At 47.3% G+C, this 24,133-nt stretch overlaps 1 long non-coding RNA gene across 2 annotated transcripts in view; it reads left to right on the forward strand.

Annotated features, from left to right (window-relative positions):
- LOC138566038 (uncharacterized) overlaps window positions 1–24,133 on the forward strand; it is a 268,484-nt gene that overhangs the window by 162,707 nt on the left and 81,644 nt on the right. For both annotated transcript variants that reach the window (XR_011301803.1, XR_011301802.1), the window contains exon 2: window positions 5,465–5,630. This is a non-coding gene — a long non-coding RNA (uncharacterized lncRNA). The remainder of the gene's footprint in view (window positions 1–5,464; window positions 5,631–24,133) is intronic.

Below are 24,133 nucleotides of genomic sequence, written 5' to 3' on the forward strand. Positions count from 1 at the left end.
AACATGATGCCTGGTTCTCTCAGAATCTGTTTCTGGAGTTTTACTGAGTGACATCCAATGATAACTTGGAGTCTTACCTCCTCTTCCTCAATTGCCCACACGCAGGTCAAGGCCAGGTGCTTGAGGCAACTGTGGTATTTGTCCAAGTTTTCCTCACTCTGCTGCATGGCTGGGCGCATTACGAACTTCTTGTAGTCCGTGTTCACCATAGGGGCGAAGTAGTCCGTCAGTGCCTTGACAGCTGCGTCATATGAGTCCTTAGCGGGGCGGAGGGTTTTGAAGAGTTTGTGGACTGCAGGTCCGGCTGAAAATATCAGGGTGCACATCTTCGTAAGGTCGTCTTTCTCCCCTGTTGCTTTGAAGTACATCTCTAGGCGCCCGTGCCATAGTTCCCATCGAGGTCCAAGTGACGTTGGGGCCCCATTGATGTCGAACTCGCACAGGGCCGCAAGCGAGCCGCTTCGTTGGGATGGCCCTCCCTGCAGGCATGGTGGAGCGGGGCTGCTGCAGCGTCCTCAGACGACATGGTCTCTGGTATGGGGTGTCAGTGCTGGTGTTGATTCATGGATGCACAGGCACTCCGAATGGAGCCACTGCCCCAGTCCTTTGGCTGGTAGGATGGTCTTCAATGGGGTCCACAGGCGCTCCTGGGGAGCCGCTACTCCTGTGAGTCTTGTGGGTCACCTCACTTTGGTGGTGTAGGTATGCCAGAATTGCGCCACCATGGGGCTGTGGTATGGCAGGAGAACAAAGTGGCAGCGCACAAGCACTCACTTGTGAGAGCCGCGCTATTTAAAAAAATAAAAAACCTTCACTCTCAGTGATTGAGGGGTTGGAGGTGAGTTGAACACTCTGGGCGTTCCAAAACTTCTGGCAAGGGCCAGTAGTATACAGTGTTAGGCTGTATGTGGGGTGGGATCCCTTAATGGTGTGCCAGAGCACGATGAGGATCTGTTTCAGGTTGAGGGATAGCACTCCTTGTGGACCGCAGGCCCGGATGCAGCTGATTCCTTAATTGGCAGGCGCACGCCAGGGTCCACAGCCCTCGTCGCCAGTGTTATGGGGCTCTTGTGCGGCCTAGGCGCATCGCGCAGCATGATGCGCAATTAGACACAGACACAATGTTGGTGGTTGACAGACACAGTTCCGGTCTGCCACACGGACGCCAAACGGACCTCTTTATTGTTGGACCCGCGTCATGACGTTACGCGTCATGCAGCAGGTCACGTGACACCACAACTTCTATCCTGAAAAAGCGCTCCCATTGTTTGGGCCTTTTCTAGTTAATGTCACCAGCATCACCTGTGGCTTACCAGATACCACAAAGATCAGGCAGCACTCTTCTCTGCATCATCTACTGGCCTGCATTTTAGAAGTCAAGATCGGCTATCGTATGTGGTTAAAACCCACGTAAAGTAAGCGGATAGTGTTCAAGTTAACATGTCCAGCTCTCGATGCAGGAAATTCTCAGCTTCACTGGCACCAAGGGCTTTGAGATCACTTTCTGGCCTCTAGGAAACAGTTAACGGATGCTTTTGGCCTCTAGGATATTCCTTTGGGTTTTGCTCTGCAGCATCAGTGTTTCAATGACTCGTTTCTAGGACTCAAGGGGTTATCCAGGCTAAAGTACTTTCAGGATGTTCCTTTACGTGGCAGAAGTGAAGATGACGTCAACACCACACCGAAGGAATTGGTAGTGTGTCCATTTCACTTAAAGAGAAAACGTATTAGCTTTAAATCAAAGGTTTTCACTAGATCAGCTGGGGACAGTTGGCGGGGAGGGGAGGAGGCAGCAGTGAGGCTAACGAAAATTCTTCATGTGCAAGGCAAGCTCTTAAAACAAGTTTGCGGGTGATTTCTTAACTAAAACGGAGTGCTTGATGCAACTACTATGAAAAGATGTTTTCTTAATCTGAGAAATGTCTACAGAGTATCACCTGCCCATGTGTGCAACACTTTTGCACCAACACTGATTCCATAATGGCAATCGATGCATGTGCCTATGGGCTTGAGTGTGGCACTTTTTGCAAAAAGAGTATACACTCAATGGTGTTGGCATCAAAGACAGAGCAGCAATACTCTGTAGCTTAAATGCTGGCATGCATGCGAGCAGTGTCTTATTTCAGAATGTATCTGTGGTGCAACACATTGAACATTTCAAAGAACTTCAAACCCCTTGGCAACCTATTGGGACCTAGAAATAGAGAGGTTCAAACTCCTTAGCCAAATTGTCTCCGAAATGCAAGTGTATTGCTACAGCATAGATCTCCCTGGATGGCAAAACTGCCAAGCAGACTTTTTCAAGGTTGCCCATCCAGGATCATAATGAGCTGATGTATGTGAGAGATGAATGTGTGGAAGCCCTGGTCTCTGATTTGTGACCATATTGGTGGAGGCCTAGTGATCCAGTGGACTGATGTCTTGTAGGGAGGACTGTCGACTGTCGAAGGTGCCCCAGAATAGTTATATGCTGATGTGAAATGGGATGTTTCTTCAACCTGGCATAGTGCAGTAAACTACTCTGCATAAGACATGGGGGGGGCACTCCGGCATGTCACTGAACAAAGGTAAAGATAAACCATTTGCCCGGGTTGGACCCTGAAATAGAAAGCATTGTACATGACCCATTTGCTGGGACAATGCAAAAAGTCGGATAATTATGCAGGCTTCCCTACAGTAAGCCATTAAACAGGCAAAAAAGAAGCAAAACAGGAGTTGGTTTAATTGGTCCTATGGGGCACATGTGACATGAAGACAGGTATTCAGTATCAACTGTGGAATAAATAAAGGAACCTGTGCAACCTCTGTACTGCATCGACAGAAGAGCAGCTGTGGACAGCAATGCTCCTAGAGAGCCTACTTCCCTATGCAGTAGCAATATCCAACTACACAGAACTGTGCAGTAACATCCATATGACACAAGCTGTACAGTTACTATTGCAAAAGTATCAGCCACTGCATGGTTTGATTTGAACACCAGACACAGATGCATGTAGCAGCTCTGATATGATACTGTGCATGTATCGGATGCATAGCACTAGTAGGCAGAGCCATGTACGGATATTCTTTGTTTCTTGTAAAGTGGAGAACACTCTACTCATTGGACTCACTTGTTGGCATAGGGGTTACACTTTTTATACTGAGAACGCTAAAACCACCTGACTTCATTGCGTACGAGTTAGGTGTAACCATGAGCCTCTTATCTCCACCTTGTTTGAGTCTGTGAAAATAGACATGTGATCATCAGTCATTTCATGTCAACATTCACCCTAGGCTGTGTCTCGTCGCTAACTAAAAGACAGGCCTGCCTAGGTTTGTGTGCTTACCAACATGTTTAAACATATAAAGGCAGGAATTGTAAAGTTCTTGGACTCAAAGAGATACCACTCTGATGCATTACTCTGAATTATACACTTGACGCAGGAGTTTTCATGTTAATGAATTTAATGTGACCCCCTATCTCGTGAGGGCTCTTATGCTCATTAAACAAGCTAAAGCAAAAGCAGATATAACATAACATAACATCACACCTATGGACAAGATTGCCATGTGGGCAAAGAGCATGGGTGAATAGACAAATAATAGAACAAGTGGTGGTTTTAGTTTAACAGTATGTGTAACCTTAATGTCTCAAGGAGCTATGCTACACTATATTACACACCATCAATCTAAATGCACTCAGCAAGCCCCCACCCTTCACTCACGTTTAGAGCAGAATGTGCTTCAAATTAAACAGCTCCTTCTGGGGTTGACAAGTTCTGCTTAGCTAGGCCTGCCTATCTCTCTCCTGCTGCTGCTCTGCTCATGACTCCTCTGTTCTGCAGTCCTCTCCAGCACTTCAGGCCTCAATGTACAGTCAAGTCTGCTGCTGTTGGTTCCCTTTCCCCTTTTGCTTGGCTCTTATATGTATGACGGAACATGGTTTCCCTGCCCGTGTGCGTGCGTCATATCCGCTATCTGGAAGAGTAAAGCCTAGAGCTGAGCATGTGACTGTGTGCACTTAGGTAGGTCTCCTATGTACAACACAATTAGGTGGGTCTTCGCACCTCTCAGTGAGAGCTTTGTACCCATTCAGTGAATGCCTCCACTGCACTCTATGGCCCTTGGCTATCTGTTGTGAAGAGACATTTCTCTCACTTGTTACTTCTTTAACTTTGCGGAGGTGCACAATGCTTCTGTTCGTGTCTGCCAATTTCAGGTTCTTGAATCCTTATCAGATACCACACTTAACGGTGTGAAGTCAATGCTTGCACCTACTGGTGTGCAGTTAAAACAGGCAGCTATCTGCCGTTTGTGGTTGTTTTTATTTGCAAGAACAGGAAAGCACCACTTCCTGGACCTTGGTGAGGCCAAGAAATATTCTTCTAGCAAGTTTGCACACTAGCCTTCCGTGTACACGTGTGCTGTATGTTTGACGACCATTCATCTGCTATCAAGGGCTGCAGGCTGCATGAGATATGAGAAGAGCTGTCATCCACATTTGTCATTGTTCCACTGGCTACAGGCTGCATGAGATATGAAAAGCTGTCTTAAATTAGGCTTGTTTTCATGTCACACCTACATGATGTAATATGTTTAAAGAATGTTAAAGAAGTACACGTGTTACTTGTTAATGTAGTCTATTCATTTTCTAGGTCTCATAAGATTATTTTTATTAGGACTGTGAGTATTATATTTTTAATTTATTAAACTATTGTCATGTAATGTTTTTAATAGTTGAAATACTGAACAGATTAAGCCTCTCTTGTCAGTAATGCGATGCTTGTATGAAATCTGCTAACACACATTGTATACACTTGGCTTGCTGAACAGATGCTGTAATAGTAAGAGGAACTACCCCATAGCTGCCACCTACGTTACTTATTTTCTAATGGTAGTGAGGGGGTATATAACTCTTCTGGGCCAAAGCATGAATTTATGCTAGATTGCGGTCTCCAGAATGCTTCCCTAAAGTGTGACCCACACTTTCCTGCTTCAGGGAAGTGGTCTGGAGAGCGGACAGAAATAGTGTGGTCCAGTAAAGGTATGTAGTGGGGAGGGGGCTACAGGGCTACAAAGCAGGATGAGGGGTTCATGGGGAGATCTCCTCCTTCCCACAAAGGACAAGGGGGAGGAGTGCAGTAAAAGGGCAACCTTTTGGGGGCATCCTTCACAGGGTGGCTTCCCACAACATCGCTCTTGAATTTGCGGTCTTTGGACCTAGACCCATTTATGTCCTGCCACCATGAATGGACCAGTGACATAGTATCTTAATGTTTGGTATAAGGATGTGTATTACAAACACACACTTGTACATATATGCGTTTTACAAAAGTGCAGTAATAAATGCAGTTAAGTACTAAATGGGGCAATGGATGATATCTTTACCCACTGCAATGTCTGTGGAGTTTTTTAATAAAATAGACCAGAGGTTGATGTAGCAAATGGATAGTAATCTTCTTCCTTCTTCCTTGCCTCCATTCAGTGATCATGGCACCGCCAATGCAAACCACCTTTATTGTAGCATCAAATATGACCGACATACCAGCAGTCATAACTTGCCCTTCATGCCGACAGAACATCACCACACGAGTGGCATATACCGCAGGCCTTCTGACTTGGTGGACATTTTGCATTCTCTGTCTTTTTGGGTAAGTCTTGTTTTTGTTTTTATTTTGTCTGTGAAATGATTGGCCGCAGCTTGAAAAGGGAGGACATGTCATGGTCTGCCTGTATTTGGAGGTTTTGAAAAGCAATGCGGTTCATTTGACAAGACGATGTATCTTGCCTAATGCTGCTCATTGCTAAGTTGACCTTTCACATGCCACAAGAAAGACCGACTTAATATCCTTTTTTTATACTTTGTATGCTACCTGCACCGATCATTCCAATAGTTTTATAGTCCTAATTAGAGAGCAAAAATGCAGTGAACATCCGTGATATTAGCAACAAACTAATTATGACGCCCATTGTTTAAACATTATTTTACATTGTGTAGGAAAGCCCCTCAACACTCACACCAGAAAAAATACAACCGCTAGGAAAAAAAGGCCCAATACACCTCTTGCAAGGATAACACATATTTTATTCCTAAAAAATAAGAGTGCACCAGCAAAGAGCTCTGCTGTCACTGAACATTCTGGTAAAATCTGTATGGGCAGCACATTAAGAAGGTATATAGAATTATCAGTGGCATCATTACATACAGTAGAAACCCACGTGGCCGGTTGGTGAGACCCTGTACATTGGCCGGCTGCTCCATAGGGGATACCAGGCCACTGCTCCCAGCCCCTTCTGACCATCTTTTTCCACATCGGTGATGCTGCATTCTTCATCGGTTATGAGGTGGCGGCTAATTGTCAATTATGTAAATAAATAAACAATACATCTCTATCTATGTAGCAGTGCACCTGGTACAAGCAGACAGGGGCCTGAGGGAAATGCTGAGGTCATATTAACTCACAAAATTCACCCAATCCCAGACAGGCCAGCACCTCTCCACGGTCTTCCACCCTTGTTCTGGCTATAATTTTATACCTCGCAGTACAAATCAAGTGACCCAGAAGTGAAGACAAGAAAGCCCTGCTTTCTGATCTTTCCTGATCGATCGGGGGTCCAACAAGTTTATGATCAGTGGTCTGGAGCTGGCTGGTACCTTGGAATTTAAAGATCTTAAGGCTAGGAAATTTGGGTGCTATAACTTGGAGTTGGGACTGGTAGGGGTCGGATGCCCGTGCCCTTCTTCTCGTGGGATTGTATCTTCCAAAGACGTTCAGCCCTCTTTCCGTGGCCTTGCAGGGCACATTCTTCCCACAGCACAAAGGCTGGCAACTTTTTTTTTTTTTTTTTTTTTAAACTTATATTTATTAGTTTTACATAAATATTACATGAAGAAGTTAACATTGAATCTTATAACATTCCCTTCCCCCCCTTCTACCCTCCCTCCCCACGGGACGGATGGAGTCATTTTGTCCGGGGATCCTGTTATGCGTTAAATATGTCTGAGATTTTTATGTTATGGGGGCACCATTGTTCCATAAAGTCTGACTGGAGGTATTGCAGGGTCCCTTCCCATTCCTTTACAAATTTGTCTCATGTTCCTTGGAGTTTGTGGGTAATTTTCTCCATTGTTATATGGGCCCATACTTTCTGTAGCCAGGTGTAGGTCAGTGGGGTATTTTTATTTTTCCAGTTCTGTGCAATGGTGGTCCAAGCTGCAATGAGTAGTCCCATGAATGATCTCCATTGCGTTTTGTTGTATTGCCTTGCTATGTCGTCTTTGATTCCACAGAGCCACACATCCCCCATCAGCCCCACATCCGGGAATATTTTGCCCATCTCGTTTTTCACTTCTTCCCAAAAGGGTTTTATGCCTTTACAGTCATGCCATATGTGTCTCCAAGTAACCACTTCGTCACATCCTCTCCAGCAGTGGTTGGACGTGTTGGGGTACATTGTGTGGAGCCTCTCTGGAGTGTAGTGCCACTGTGTCATTATTTTGACCCACATTTCCCTAGTTTGTGCCGAGCGGGTCATTCTGGGGATCTGTTTCCATAGGTCCTCCCATTGTTTATCCGTTGGTTCCTCCCCCAATGTTCTGCCCCATTTTATTCTGTATGACCATTTAATGCTTTCCCCTTGTGAGTTTATGTATTTGTATAGAGTTGATACCCACTTTCTCTCCCCCGTGTTGGATATGATGTATGTTTCGAACCCTGTAAGGTCCCTGGTTGCTGCCTCAGTGATTATTGGAGAGTTGAGCCAGTGTTTTAGCTGTTCATATCTGTATCTATCACTTTTAGGGATTCTCGTGGTTGCCACGCATGACTCCAGGGGGATGATTTCCTTGTCCATAAACATCTCTCCTATTTTAGTAATGGCCGCTTTCTCCCAGGTGTCATATGCCCCTTGTTCCATCCCTGGTGGAAATGGGTTTCTACAGATGGGTGTAAACGGTCCGATCACTGTGGTCATTATGCCTTTTTTTGTTTGGCTATCCCATGCTTCTAACGTGGTCTTCATGATTTCGCTTAGCCTTAGATTTTCATGCCTGTGCTGCCTCTGTTTCCAGAGAAGTTCTACCAGTGGGGTCTTTGCTACTGCTCTGTCTTGTTTGGCCCATATCTGTTGCGGATCCTCCCCCACCCACTCCCTTAGAACTTTTAGCTGTGCTGCCTGATAGTATTTTCTAAAGTGGGGTAGCGCCATTCCTCCTTCTCTGGTTGGGGCCGTGAGGACCTTCCTGGCAATTCTCGGTGTTTTCCCTTTCCATATGAAGGACGATACCATTTTTGTTAAGGTTTTGAAGAACGTGTCTGGGACCCCCACTGGGAGAGCCTGAAAATAATATAGTACCTTTGGGAGGATGGTCATCTTGATTGATTGTATTCTACCCCACCAGGATATCTGTAGTGGGTTCCATCTGTTTAATTCTCTTCGGATGTTTAAAATTAGCGACGGGTAGTTTTCCCCGTAGAATTGTTCTATTTTTGGGGGTACATTTATTCCCAAATATTTAATGCCTTTCTGTATTATCTTGAGGTCCAGTGTTTTTGCCTGCCTTTCTATGTTCGTTCTATCCCCTGCCAGGATGAGGATCTCTGATTTTTTCCTATTTATTTTTAGGCCAGAGATGGTCCCATAGTTTTCTAGTTCTCTAACTGTGGCCGATAAAGTAGATTCAGGGTCCTCTAAGGTTATCAGCATATCGTCTGCATACGCAATAACTTTGTGTTGCTGACCCGCCATTTCTATCCCTTTAATGTGTATTGACTCCCGTATTTTGATTAGGAGGGGTTCTAAGAAGAGAGCGTACAATAGTGGTGATAGGGGGCAACCCTGTTTCGTTCCTCTCGTTATCGTTACCTTGCCAGTAAGCTCGCCATTAATGGCTATTCTGCTGGATGGGGAATTGTAGTTTGCTCTAATACTCGCGATATATTTTTCCCCAAACCCCATGGATTCCAGAACCCTAAACAGTATGGACCACTCCACTCTATCGAACGCCTTCTCGGCGTCTACTGACAGTAGTATCGCTGGGGTGCGGGTTATCCCTATTTTTTCGATCAGGTGGGCTAGCCTCCTAGTATTATCGTGGGTTTGCCTGCCTGGAATGAAGCCTGATTGATCCTCGCTAATCAGTTTAGGGAGGAGCGGGGATAGCCTTGTTGCCAGGATTTTGGTATATATTTTTGCATCTAGGTTGATTAGGGAGATTGGTCTGTATGATGCGGGATTAGTTGGATCTTTGCCTGGTTTATGAAACACCAGCACCTTCGCTTCATTCATTGTGGGGGTCACATTACCGGTGTCTTTGAATGAGTTTAGGAGTCTTGTTAGGGTCGGGGTTAGTATGTCGGCGTATTTTTTATAAAATGGGGCCGTAAACCCATCCGGGCCTGGAGCTTTGTTACTTGGGAGTCCTTTTATGGCTTTATTGACTTCTTCTTCACTGATAGGGGTCTCTAGTGACTGTTTGTCTTCTTCTGAGATTTTCGGGATCTTTAGGGCCTCTAGGTATGAAGTTTGGGCGTTTATATCGGGGTGCTCTGTGGAATAGAGCGTTTGATAATATTGCCTCATTGTTTCCCCCATGTCGTGCGTAGAAGTTTGAGTGGCACCTTTCGCATCACATATGGCCTTAATCGTGGTTTCTTTTTGTTTCGCCCTTAGTTGTCGCGCCATGAGTCTGTCTGCTTTGTTCGCTCTTATATAATATCTCTGTTTCAGATAGAGTAGATTCCTTTCTGCGCCCTTTGTACGTAACATCTCTAGTTGGCCTTGTGTATGTTTCAGAGATTTTTTTAATATCTTTGTGGGTTGAGTCGTCAATTTCTCTTGGATCTCCTCAATTGTTTTTTCCAGCTCTTTTTCCCACTGATCCCTTTGTTTGTCTCTCGTGATTTTCATCGCTATCATCTTCCCCCTCAAGACTGCTTTAAACGCGTCCCAGACTGCGCTCATTGCGACCTCCCCCGTATCATTTTGTAAGAAGTATTCCGTTATCATTTCCCTTATGGCCTCCCCTGCCACTGGGTCATGGATCAACTCCTGCGGTAACCTCCATTTCCATAGCACGCTCTTCCCCCCTGTGAGAGTCACGTCCAACCACAGAGGGGCATGGTCCGAGAGGGCTATAGAGCCCTTATCTAGCCCTTGTATCTTACCCAGTAGTCCCACTGACACCCAGAGATAGTCGATCCTGGACATAGAGTTGTGAACATGTGAGAAATAGGTGTACCCCCTCTGTTCACCCTTCAGTTCCCTCCAGACATCATTTAGAGCCATTTGGTCCATTTGCTGTTTCAAACGTTTTGATGGCGCCCCCTGTCCATGTGTGTTTCCTGTGCTCCTATCTAGCTTTGGGTTCCATGCCAGATTAAAGTCCCCCCCCAGTATCACCTCCCCTCTAGCGAAATCTTCCAGTTTCGATAGTGCGTTTCTGAGAAAGCCATCCTGTCCCTGATTGGGTGCATATATTGAGGCGAGCGTTATGCGACATCCTTCGATCTCTACGTTGGCAAAGGCGTACCTCCCTTCCTTATCAGTTATAGTGTCTAGTGTTTTTACGTCCTTTCCTTCTTTTATCGCTATCAGGACTCCTGCTTTTTTCTCTGTTGTCGTTGCCTGTGCCCATATTTTATATCCTTTTATCCGCATTTTGTGCTTATCTTTAGTTTTGATATGGGTTTCCTGGAGGAGTAGTACATCCGCTTTCCCCCTTTTGAATTGTTTCTCCAGTTTCGTTCTTTTTGTTGGGTGGTTCATGCCCCTGATATTGTAGGTCATAAAGCGTATCATCCCCATTCTATTTTGTTTGTATGCCATTGCCTCCGGTCCCCTTCTGTTCCCGATTCAACTCTTTGTTTCTTCCGATCCCTTCCCTTCCCTTGAACTTCCCTTCCCCCCAACTTTGAACTTTAAACCAACCAAACTGTCCCCCGAGTAGGGCGAGGGTTCCTATTGACGCTAGGGCGTTACGCCCTTCTCTCCCTGCCCTCCATACCCTCGGGGGGTATGTTATGGGGATTCCTAAACCCCACTGAACCATTTGTCTTTACCTGGTTCCAGACCGTTGGGTCTCGACCAGGCCGCCCTCCTTGAATTGTCCGTTCCGCTCCGCTCCCGCGTCCCCCCCCCGACTAGGTCTTCAGTGGCAACGTATCCATGTCTGTCCCCCAGGCATGTGTTTTTCTTGTATTCCTCATGGTACCTTTCTCCGGGTGTCTCTCCCTGGATTTGCATTCTTCTGCTTGCTGGATTCCCAGCCCATAGGTTTTCTCGTTCGTTCTCTCCTGTTTGTGGCCTCCCCCTGCTCCATCTGCTCCATCTCTTCGTCTTGTAGTCCCGTCGTGCTGAGGCCTTCTTCCAGCATGGTCACTCTTTTCTGTTTTCCTTCCCATGTGAACAGTAAGCCAAACGGGAAGGTCCATTTGTAGCGGATTTGTTTTTCAATTAGGACTTTCACCAGTGGGGCCATTGCTCTTCTTTTTTGGAGGGTTATTAGTGCCAGGTCCTGATACAGTTGGATGTCTTGCCCATTCATTTTAATATGTTCCAGTTCCCTGGCTCTCCTGAGGATCTGCTCTTTCTGCGGGTAGGAGGATAGCGCCACCAGAACATCACGTGGTCTTTCCCCTGGGGCCCCCGCTCTTTTCGGTCCTACCCTGTGGATTCTGTCGATTCCGATATCCTCGATGTCTTGTGTTCCCAGGATGTCGCTGAATACCTCCTTCACCGCCTCCTTCAGATCTTTGTCCAGCACTGATTCCACCATGTTCTTGATTCGGATGTTGGAGCGTCTGGAGCGGTTCTCTAAATCCTCACATTGTATTTCCAAGTTGTGAGTGAGTGTCACCAGGTGTTCTTGCGTTTCACTTGCTTGTCTCGTGTCTTCTTCCAGACTTTGCACCGTTTTTTCCACAATGTCTGTTCTTTCTTCTAGGTTGTTTATGTCTATTCTCATATCTTGTACCGCCTGTTTCATTTCGTTCTTCATGGATGTAAATTGTTCCTGAACTGTGGACATGAATTTCTCCTGCAGGTCCATGAACCAGGTTTGCATGTCCTCCCTGGTCAGTGGTTGCTGTTGTTGGGATAGTGGTTCTGCTTCTCCCATGGGGTCTCCCTGGGTTCTTCCTCTCGGTTGTGGTGTCCCCACTGTTGACCACATTTGTAGAATGTCGGCCCCTGTTTTCGCTGTTTGGGGAGTTTGCTGGATGGGGTTCCCCTTTCCTTTTGCTCTAGACATGATAGGGCGCTCCGTCTGATAGTCTATATGGTTCCTGCTCCTTCTTGTGACCCTTCGATGGGGCCTCTCGCTTTCTTGTCCTCGGAGGTGTTCTTAATTGTTGTGGGTCCTGCGGTATTGTGCTTCACCTTCCTGGGTTCCCCCCTTTCTTCACCCCTGTCTTGTTGGGGGACTTGTGAGGTGGCTCCTTGTGTCCCAGGGGGAAAATAGTTGGTGCCAGAGAGAGGTTCTTTTTTCCTCCTGAGTCCCCCCCCCCCGGGTATGTGCGCACAGGGCTGGCGCTTAATTTCTGCCCCCCCCCCCGGGCCTGCTCACCTTGCCTCTGTATCTTCCTGTGCGCTCCGTGCAGGGCGGCCCCCGCGGCTCCTCACCCGCGGTCCGCCCTGCTCGCACTGCTTTCTCCTGGCGCCGCAGCCGCTCTGCTGGACGCCGCTCTCCCCTCACCTCGGGGCGGCGCTGGGGCGGCGCAAGGGCGGCTCCGTTCTTCGGGATCCGCTGTGTCCCCGATCCCGCTCACACGCCGGCCGATGCCACTCAGTCACCCGGCGCCGCGCAGGAGGGCCCCCTGCGACGCGGGACCAGCTCTTTCGGCCCCGATGGGGGAGGGGGCGGTTGCCTCGCTCCTCGGCGGCGCACGTCTATCCTCAGCGCCTGTTTCCTCGCTGGGGGGGGGGTGTATTATGGGGGCAGCTTGGTAGTCGGGGGGGGGGCCGAGGGACGGCCCGTCACGGCTTCGGTCGTGCTCTTTACGGCGGCCCGGGCGGAGCGCGGTTTAGCTGCGACTCCTCACCCCGGCGGCCATCTTCGAATCAGGCTGGCAACTTTTAAGACAATTAAGGGTTTATGAATCTCTGCAGCTCTGGCCTTTCTCATCAGTGCCCAGGCCTGTGGTGCTGGCTGCTGCGCAGCGTTTAAGCCTTATGTTTCAATATGGCTGCTATATCTAAGAAGGGGTATCCAGTCATTGCATCTAAAACAAAGCATCGACAAACCAAACCATAGAAAAAAAGCATCGAAAAAAAACATTGAATGCATTTTTTTCAATGGTAAAGGGTTTAGTTTAGTAAAAATGAGTTTTTAAGGTTAAAAAAGGGGGTTGAAAAAAATTAGAAAAATGCATTTGATGTTTTTTTTCAATGCTTTTGGTGTATATGGTATGGTTGTCGATGCTTTGGCATTCAATGGAATCACTAGGAACCCTAAGATGGCGTTTGGTCCTACATGTGCACTACATCTACGAAACATGCAATCATTTGATCATTTAAAGGACTTTAAGAGTACCCCTCACCCCCTGGCCTCTTATATTACATTTTACAGCATTTGCATTATCCTGAACCGCTTGGAGGTGTGGGATGGCTGTCTCCCCTTCCTAACATTTGCTTCCAAACCTTGTTTGACATCATGATGCCGCCCAACTAGAACGCAAAAAACAGGACTAGTAAAAAAAGGTATGGGGGGTCGTTGTGCATGTGACCTGGTGTCACAAATAATGATGCTCCAATTTTGATAATACAAAATTGGTTCAGCTGAGGGATTGGTCTTAGAGCCTACCGGGTTCTTTAGATGTTTGGCGCTAGGGCCGTCCCTCTTTAACTCTCCTTTCCCTCTTTCTTAGCCCAGGCGTCCTTAACAGGTGGTTAGTAGCTACAGATCAATGCCACCTTATCTTCTCTTTCTGGAACAAACTATAACTTCCCGAAGATGTGGGCATACTAGCCCCCTAAGGGTCTTCTATCTTTCCCTAACCTATCCCTGCTTAGTGTTGGCTTAGGTATACCAGAGGGACTGGGATTCACACTACGAGCTCACCGTCCACGTTCCCAGGGCCCAACAAACCCTCTCCTAGTACACCAAAGGTGGATTCAGCCAAGTGCAAGTTAGAACTGTTGTTTATTACACAGGCAGGGATCATACAGGACATTGAGAATCTCCTGAAAATCACTGCTCCTGAGCCCATGCTGAGCAATTTTGTTCAGTTACTGCGTCACAACATGGGGCTCGTCCCCAAAAACCTACGATGTTACAGGATTGGGTAGTTCGGGTGGTAGTGCCTATTCCCAGCACCTATAGAGGTTATTCTATTGGTCCTCGCATGACAGGTGGCTTGCCTAACCCGTCCCCAAAAATTATCTATTACATTGATGGAGGGTTGCAGGATTACCATCGGCCCTTGCCCTCTGCCATCCACCCCGGCATTTGTGTTCCCTGATTGGCTGGAGCTGATCTGCCCAGGCCTGGGACCCAGCTCTGTTCTCTGTTCTCAGCGTTCAGTGCACCTTCTCAAGGTGATAGGAAAGACTATGGGCATCATTACAATGTTGCCGGTCCGAAAACAACGGTGCCGGTAAGCTTACTGTGTTCTCTCTTTTCACACTACTCACTTCCACTGACCTTTTCGTATTTTCCTTTTTAGGGAAGTTGTCTATCTTGATGTCCTTCTGTAGTACTGCTAGTGCTGGAATGCTGATGTATATCAACAAACATACTCCTCCCCATTTGGGTGGCAGTTTCTTGTGGTTCCATGTGTTAATATCCCCGCAAAAATATTGCGATACAAAAATATTGCCATATTTTGGTGGCGATATTGAGGCATGGACCCTGCGGGGGACACCCCTGCAACCCCTGCATTATTTTTAAATGTGCAGGGGACACCCCCGCTCCCGCAAATTATCCCTCCCAAACAAATCGCCTATGGCGTTACAGACAACCATATATACAGCGATGTTTTTGGTGGGGATAATATGTAGAGATACCCTTCTCGTATGCCTTAGATCTGCACGCCCAATAGTGATCCATTAATACTGCATACCAACCTTCATTGCTGGATTTTTTCTGTGTACCTACACTCCTTGTTTTCTCCAACCTTTACTGCTCCATCATTCTGGAAACACAATGCTGGTTTCTTCAATGGTATTATAGGCATTAGTCTAGCTTCATTGTCCACCCAGGTCAGTAACTTTGTGCACGCATCCCATTCTTTCTGGCGCTTGTCATTTTCTCCTTGTACTGTGTTTACTGGCGTGTGTACTAGGTGTGTGCCTTGCTACCTACCACTCCCTCCTTCCATCCTTCAGATGTGTATACCTGGCCATACACAAGCATTAGTGGTCTTTCCTGGGACCCCTCCTGTTTCCTTGGGTCATTTCATAGGGCATGATTATTCTTTCAATGTTCTTGTTTGTGTCTCTCCTTTCTGTGGGCCATCAGTTACGTACTGTATTGCTTGGTCTAGTTGCCAGTAATTGTTCATCATGTCAAGTGTCTTTATATAACTGTCTTCACAGGGAAATGTTGTCTTGGACATCAATCTCAATGTTTCTGTTTTACCTTGGAACCTTCCTTGGGTTGTAACCATGGATAGGTACATAAGGCATTGTGCTCTCGCTGCTGGTATTTCAGTTGCTATAAGCGTTTTGGAGGCACTCATGGCATAGGGCGTTAGTGAGCAGACATAGCAGCTCTCCCAGTGGTTATTTACCTACTTTGGTCATGCTTGTACCACATGTTGTTGGATACTCGAGCAGTATCAGTGAGATAGAGTTCCACTCCTATGTCTGCATATGCACTGTGTCTACTTCTCCTTAGTGTGCTTGCAGTGCTTACTTGTCCAACTGACATGGTCGTTCCACCTGCTAGAGGTGGGGCTGTGTTAGTGGAGGATACAGCAGCATTTCTAGCAATATAGGATACTCACCAAAAGATGAGGGCGAAAATACCACATGAGAATAAGACACAAGTCACAATAATTATTCTTTTAATAATGCTTCGCATTACTTACAACCGTTTGGATCCTTGTGTAGTTTGAAGATACCAGTTTCCCTGCCTGAAATGCGCAAAACAAGCGTTACTGTGTTAATATGGTGTTAATTCTAGCCCCGTGAACAAAATAGTCTGCCATAGCAAAAGGAATAGCTGTTCCCACGCAGCTTTTATTCTGGGGTCACAGAGTACTGAGAGTACAGATGGATTTCTTCTTTCCAGGTGTGGATATACTTGGGACAAATAAGCTATGAAGATGCAGAAATACATGTTAGAGTGTCGTCTTCTGGTACGTTTGGATCTCCTAACAAATTGGACAAATTGGCCTTGGGAAGTTTCAGGATGAGTATCGCGGGGAATCATGGAACAAATGCAATAAAAACAGTTGCACTTTCACAATGAATGTGTGCAGAAAGAAAAATAACAAACAGACACTGTGCCCTCACTGTGGATGTGTAGGAAGTCCTTGTCCTATAACAATAATGATGTGTTATTTATATAGCGCCTTCATCCAAAGCGCTTTACAGAGCACATATTTAAATACAATATCACCCAACCGAAATTAGTACTCATTTATCGACCTCTGAACGATGAAAGACTGAGTTGGCCTTGCCGGGATTCGAACCTGTGACCTGCAGATCACGCTCAGATCGCAGCAGCGAGCGCTCAACCCGCTGAGCTATCATCTCTCCTACACGTGAGCAGGTAACCATTGGATTTCCTCAGCTGGGTTGTGCTGATTCCAAGTTATTATGTTGCTCTTCTGTTTGTGGATCGTTGGCCATTTCAATATTGGTGCTAGCAGAGGCCACCGCTTTAGTAGGGCTTGATGTCTCTGAGGTGATTCCAAGTATTTTTCCTGACAACCTTCACTGCTCGCTCAGTGATCAGTTCAACAGTATGCAGTCCTGTAAAGCGCAGTGTGTCCCACTTCCTAAGAAAATTCCTCAAGAGGACTTGATCCCCCGGATACAGTTGTGATGGCTTTAGTAAGTCCTTGTTGGTTTCGGTGCTGCCACCCCCTTGTCCTGCTTCAGGCATCTTCCGTTGTCTTTGCAGCTGGTGAGAAATAAAATAAAAGAAGTACTAGCAATCTAGGAAACTATATACTCATGCATTTCCTGACCCAAAACATCAGATGCTCTTTCAGCGTCTTTGATTGCCCTAGTAGGAGGTGTCTGGGGAAGTCGCATGCAGCATCTTGTCACCACCTCATGTGGGGTTAAATGGTGGTAGGACCCGGGTTTATTGCGCAATGCAAAAAATGCTAAGGGAAGACAATGGGGCCAACATTTGTTCAGAGTTTTTGTTTTGGCTATACTTTCCTTGAGCAAGCCATTGAGGTGCTTTCTCAACCCGTTTGCTTGCGGATGATGAGCACAAGAGAATTTGTGTTGGATTCCTAACAAGGTTGTGATGTATTCAAACATTTAATTGGCAAAGCGAGGGAAGTTGTCAGACCGCAGGACCTCACACATGCCCCATCGTGAGAAGCTCTCTTTGACCAGAAATGTCGCCACTCTAAGGGCATGAGGATGAGAGCAAGGACCGGCTTCGATCCAATGGGAAAATGGGCATACAACCACTATCATGTAACAGTATCCTTGGCATACTTGGATCATGTCGTCATAGTCAACGTGCAGGTGTTGGAATGAACCCACTGGGTGAGGTATGACTCCTCTCACTACCCTCAATGCCTGACCTGCAGTAAATTGTTTGAATACGAAACACTTAGTCATGAATTCAGCCACATGTTCTGCCAAGTAAGTACGGAACCATGTTTCTCCAATATGAGCAGCAAGCACCTCCTTCCCTATATGTGTCAGATGGTGTAATTGTGCCAGTGCAATCATGAGAATGGCATTACCACTTTCCCTGTGTTATTTTGTCACCATAAGGCGTCTGTCAGGGATGACACACTATTAAGAGTGGCACAGGACACCCAGAAAGGGTTTGGGTGGTTGTGCCAAAATAAAGTGGACAGATACGTACACACACAGCAGAAAGGAAAGAGAACGAAGAGTAGGCAAGAGTAGCAAGGAAAAAGGTATAGAATGAATTCCCTCTTGGGGTGTATGCAGATATAGGAAAAGAGTATTCCACGAACCTTAGGAAATACTCTAGCCTTCTGCACAGTTTGCTATAACAGAGGCCCACGCTGTTTGCTCATGGCTTGGAACAGCAGCTATGGGTGTCTGTAATGTAGAAACGAGACAAGGGAAGGGGCAGAGGTTGCCTGATGGGAACCAACAGACAAGCTCTGTACAAAAGGGTCTACAAACAGTACAAGAGAAGATACTTACAGACAAATCCAGGAAAAGGAGGTTGATAGCAAACTAGCAGAAGGAAATGAAGGGAAAGTCGTGTAACAGGATTGGATAGCAGAGGACAGTAAGGAACAAGGTTGAGAGCTCAGAGGAGCAGGAAAGCAATGAGCAAGCCCACAGGAGCAGGGCTGTAAGGTAGAGAGCCCAGAGGGAAAGGGCTTAGGGCAGCAGAGTAAAGCAAGCTGCACGGCAAGGAACCCAGAAGGGCCGGGCAGCAAGGAGTGAGCCCTGAGGGGCAGGGCCGCTGACCGTAGAAGGTTGCAGAGGACGGTAGAGGGCTGCTAGGCCGAGAACCCAGCGGAAAAAGGTAGGTAGTAGGCAGCGGAGCGTGATAAGCTGCAAAGTAGGAAGCCTAGAGGACAAGGGCTGTAGGCAGCCGGAGTGAGGCAGGCTGCAGAGCAGGGAGCCCAGAGGACAAGGGCTGTAGGCAGCCGGAGTGAGGCAGGCTGCAGAGCAGGGAGCCCAGAGGACAAGGGCTGTAGGCAGCCGGAGTGAGGCAGGCTGCAGAGCAGGGAGCCCAGAGGACAAGGGCTGAGGCTGGAAAGCAGCAGAGCGTGATCAGCTGCAATGTGGAGAGCCCGGCAGGGCAAGGGCGGAGGCTGGAAGGCAGCAGAGCGTGATCGGCTGCAATGTAGAGAGCCCGGCAGGGCAAGGGCGGAGGCTGGAAGGCAGCAGAGCGTGATCGGCTGCAATGTAGGGAGCCTGGCAGGGCAAGGGCGGAGGCTGGAAGGCAGCAGAGCGTGATCGGCTGCAATGTGGAGAGCCCGGCAGGGCAAGGGCGGAGGCTGGAAGGCAGCAGAGCGTGATCAGCTGCAAGGCAGGAGCCTGGAAGCGCAGGGCTGAGGCAGGGAGCCCAAAAGGCTAGGGCTGTAGGCAGCAGGGTGTAGCAGGCTGCAAGGCAGGACGCCCAGAGGAGCAGGGATGAGGCGGGGAGCCCAAAAGGCTAGGGCTGTAGGCAGCAGGGTGTAGCAGGCTGCAAGGCAGGACGCCCAGAGGAGCAGGGATGAGGCGGGGAGCCCAAAAGGCCCAGGGCGGAAGGTAGAAGGCAGCAGAGCGTGATCAGCTGCAAGGCTGGAGACCGCCAGGGCACTGGAACAAAAAGCAGGTGAAAGCAGGAAACCGCATACAAAGTTTGTAGCTCAAAGCAAAAAGGTGCCGGAAGGACTCTCAATGCAAGAGACTGAGCTCTCGCAGGCAGCAGCCTTTATACTGCCCAGCCCAGCACAGAAGCAGGCTAATTGGTTGCACCTGGCTCAGCACACCTGCAGACAATCGGCCACCTCCCTCTCTGTTCCTGAGCTGGTGGAAGCAGAGCAAATCCCTAGGGCTTCTGGGGATTGTAGTTCTGATGAAAAAAAATAGGAATAGCCAGGAATGGATGGTTATAGCCAAGTGCATTATGGTAAGTGTAGTTTTCTGGGAAAAATAAAAAGGCACCAAAGTCTTGCAAATGGGAAATAAAGTCCAAATAGTGAATAGCGGTTGATCCAGGAGTTTTCTGTAGATAAATGAATAACCATTTGTCCATATTGATTGCCAATGTATGCGCCCATGGCGCAGGCATGACAGCGTCTTTCAGAGACACAGTATATCCCTTCCTTATCCATAGCTCTTTTTCTTCCCTGGGTGCAGCTCCCTGCAACTCCATAATCTGTGTCACTGGTAATGTGTTATACCCTTCCTTTAGTATCATTGTTCGTGCATGATCGCATGCTTGGGACAAGGCGTTCCATTTCTAAAATGTCCCAAAAGTAGGCGGTGTGTTTTGTTTCAGCGTCTGCTGCTTCATTGCCCCTTGAGATGGGGTCCTCCCCCCTCGCGTGTGCTTGCCATTTTGCTACTACTATTTGCTGTGGGAGGTCTATTGCCTCTATCAGTCTAGAGTGTGTGCTGCACCAGTCACCCATCAGCACATCTGAAGCCCCTCCACAGCCAACCCGACAGCCCAAAATGCACTGTGGATGTCACATAGGCTGAATCTGAATACACTGCCACTTCCTTCTCCCTGCTGTGTTCTCGTGCCAATATTAAAGCTACTAGTTCTGCTGCTTGTGATGAAAAGTGTGACGGTAGACATGCGCTTGTCACCACCTCGCACGTACCATCCTCTCTCAATCTCACTACTGCTGTCCCAGTATGTCTTTCCCTCAGTCGTTTGGTCAATTGTTGATGACCCGTCAATGTAAAGCATGTCTCCCCCATAAGTGCGTTCTCCTGTACCTTTCTCGTGTCATTGAATTGTTCTATGTCTGGTGTGCAGTCGTGTGCAGAGTAGTCACCCTTCTGTAAGATGTCAGCGATGAAAGTCGCCGGGTTGACAAGTCTGCATCTCACTAACTTGAGAGCTGGGTTTGACAGTAACACTTCGTACCCTGAAGCTCTCTGTGTTGTCAACGTAGTTTTTGGTCTTTCCGGTATTGCAAAAAGAGCATGCTCCACGTAAAGAGTGGTGCTGCATCCCATGGTAATCCCATGGTAATACTCGCAGATTTGTCCACTGCGAATGTGGCGGCAGCCAATGCCTGTTTGCATGGATAGTGTCCTCTCATTACTGAGTCTAATTTCCCACTGTAGTATGCTAGAGGCTTGTGCCCCATGCTCGTTTTTTGTGTCAGTACTGCAGCCATTACCACTCCATCAGAGTGTGAGAATAGGAAAAATTCCCTTTGATAATCTGGAATCCCTAACACTGTAGCTATGCATATTGCTTCCTTCAGCTCGTCAAATGCCTTAGTAATTTCTGTTGTCCATTGTAATGTCTTCTCCCCTCTTTGTGCTTCCTTCAGTGCACTCAATCAGCGCCTTGGTGTAAAGCGCTCTATAAATCAATCAATCAATCAATCAATCAATCAATAAAGGCCGTGTGTAAGTGCTGTAGTCAAGTACCCATGCCTTTCAGTAGTTACATAGTCCTTTGGAACTGCTGCATTTGCCTTACTGTTGTAGGTTTTGCTGTCCTGCGTATTGCTTCTGCTCTTTCTGGTGTCACTTTTCTCCCATCTTGGGATATCAGTTGTCCAATGTACAACAGTTCTGTTTGGCAATATTGTAGTTTTGCCTTGTCTACCTTGTACCCCTTTTCTGCTAACACTATCAGCATGTGCACTGAGTCGTTTCTACACTGTTCCTCTGTCTTGCTGCAGATCAATATGTCATCTACATACTGTATAACCCTGCTTTATTTATTTATTTATTTTTATTTTTATATTTATAATGCGCCGGTAGCCCGCAGGCATCAGGGCGCAAAAGACAGAAAGGGGGATCGACCAGGAAAGGGGGGCTTTCCATCTGTACATTGCCTAAGTCCATCTGGAGTACTCTGTTGAATATGGAAGGTATTTCACAGTACCCTTGAGGAAGTCTTGTATGTTTCCACTTCTTATTTCTACACAGAAATGAGGTTAGGTCCTGTGAGTCCGGGTGTAATGGTATAGAGAAGAATGTATTCTTCAAATCTATGACCATGAAGTAGGCGGCTTTCATGGGAATACTTCACAAAATTGTTGGCGTATTCAGAATTAAAGGAAAACTCTGCTTCTACAATGTGGTTTAGAGGGCGTTTGACTGGTGCTGGCCTGGTCTCATAGATACCTTTGTCTGCCTCCATGGACAGTGGATATTGCCTAACTCTTGGTAAAATGGCTCCTGGCTTCAGCTCTATTTTCACTGCTCCTATCCCTTTCAGAAGCCCCACATCATAGGGACTTGTGGTCCATAAGATGCTGGGGACCTTTGCCAAGTCTTCCACGAGAAATGCCGACGGTGCCTTTAGCATCATCGCCATTCTCTGTGGCACTTCTCTGTAATGTACTCTCACCCAATATGTGATGCTCATTTTGAACACCATCTTGTGGTCTGATCTGTTGTCTTTGAATAACCTGTAACCGTAGTCAACCTGTATCCTTCTGCCACGGCGATCACTGCTCGACATGGTCGACTTATATCGTCTGAACCATGCACTGCTATCCAGTCACCCCCCGCTGTTACTGCCTCTAATTCTAGTGCCACTATCGTCCCTTCCTTCTCCTCTAATGGTATTTCTGGCCTGAATAAGTACTCATTTGGAAGGTGCCACATTTTACTACGGATCCCTGGAAGCCATGCTATTATTATTTCAGTCCCATATTGAAACAGCTCCTAATCTACTGCCACCCCCCTCCGTACTGTCTGTCTACAATAGGCTTGAATAATCTCCCTCATGTTTAGAAGGTGTATCCCTGGCATGGAACACACTAGCCCCTTCTCAGTGAATGAAATGGTCTTGTTAAGTTTGCTCATGGTATCCCTCCCCAGTATGTTTACTGGTGTCTGTCAAGAATACATTAGGGGTAAAGCGAAGTTGTGTTCCCCTGTAGAAAGTGCAATATCGTCTGTAAAAGGAACCACTTCCGTTGCCCCAGAGAACCCTTGAGCATTCATGGCGTCACCTGACATACTATACTTCCCCTCCTGGATGCAGGATCCAGTCGCCCCTGTGTCTACAAGAAAGGACATTTTTTTGTTACATATCGTCACCCCTATGCTTGGTTCCTCCACAGGGCTGGATGCATTCGATAGGATGGAGCACATCAAGTCTGTCTGTGGGCTGTCCTATTGAGGGTTGTGAGAAACCAGAAGGTGTCTCACCCACTTGTCCCCAGGGATCTGTCATCCAGGTGGCCAGGACATGGCCATCGCTATTGGATCCAGTGCCTGGAGGTGGACCAGTGCGGGAGGATCACCTGGGTCAGGGGTCTTCGGGGAGTGGGACACCAGTTGGTGAGATTGGGTGTCCCCTTCCTTGTAACACCTTTACCCACTCCTACCTGGTAGGATGTTTAGGGACTCTACCCCCTCCCACTTTTACAACACAAACACTTTCTCACTGACAGCCCGCGCTAAGGGAAATTAGACTAACACCTGAGCTGCATACCTGACATGTCCCAATACCATGGTCAGGAAAGGTCAGGCAATTATCGACAATCACTCACACCTGACTTCCATTACACTTCCCCACACGGATAAAAGGCGGAACACTAGAGCACACTCTGAGCGAGGCAAAACACACGAAGAAACAGTAGTTCCAAGATGGCATTTTAACGAGAGAAGAAAGACGGCAAAGCAGAAGGGGATCGCAAGGAGGGAAGTTCTCTTGACCTTTTCGACAAGGAACCATTACTTTCATGAGCCCTCGAGATTGGAAAGCTCAAGACCAGTAAAACAAGCTGACAAATCCTACATTGTGTGTCGGAGATACCCAGGGCCATCCTGCATTTATAATCAAGGCGGGGAGAATCGCCAGTCACCGTGGTACTGTCCTTGGCTCCAAGAACAAAGCTACATCAGTGAAATCAACACAGCCGGTGAGTTGGGGAAACCAATACAAGACCGGTCTGTGTTGAAGCCAAGGTTGCAAGCAGCAGATTTGTATGGCGAGGCCTGGAACGAACATCGTTTGAAATACATATGATAAAAGACGCAAGTAAAGGTTGAACTGCAGAGGAGTGATTGAACTTTGAAACCAAGATACAATACCTTTGACAGAGTGGTCGGGCACCTCGTGTCTGCTCAATTGAAGGTCTCTGTAAGGTATCCAGCTGAAAATGAAAGAGTTGTAGAGAATTGGGAATCGAAGTGGTCCTGCGACGGGTCAAGCTAAATCCTGTGCACAGTTGAAAGTCTTCAATGTTGATACAGTAAAGAAAGTGTGTGGCAAAGTAGATAAAGTTGGTCCGAGCCCGGCAGAGGGAGATCCATTGAAAGCCTTGTGTTAAAGTGGGTCTGAGCTCGACGGAAGGGTCCTGGGGTGAAGTGAAGATCACCCAAAAAGGTTTTGTGT

This window comes from Ambystoma mexicanum, chromosome 2p (genome assembly GCF_040938575.1).
Source record: "Ambystoma mexicanum isolate Mex_15411 chromosome 2p, UKY_AmexF1_1, whole genome shotgun sequence".
In the NCBI taxonomy this organism is placed as follows: Eukaryota; Metazoa; Chordata; class Amphibia; order Caudata; family Ambystomatidae; genus Ambystoma; species Ambystoma mexicanum.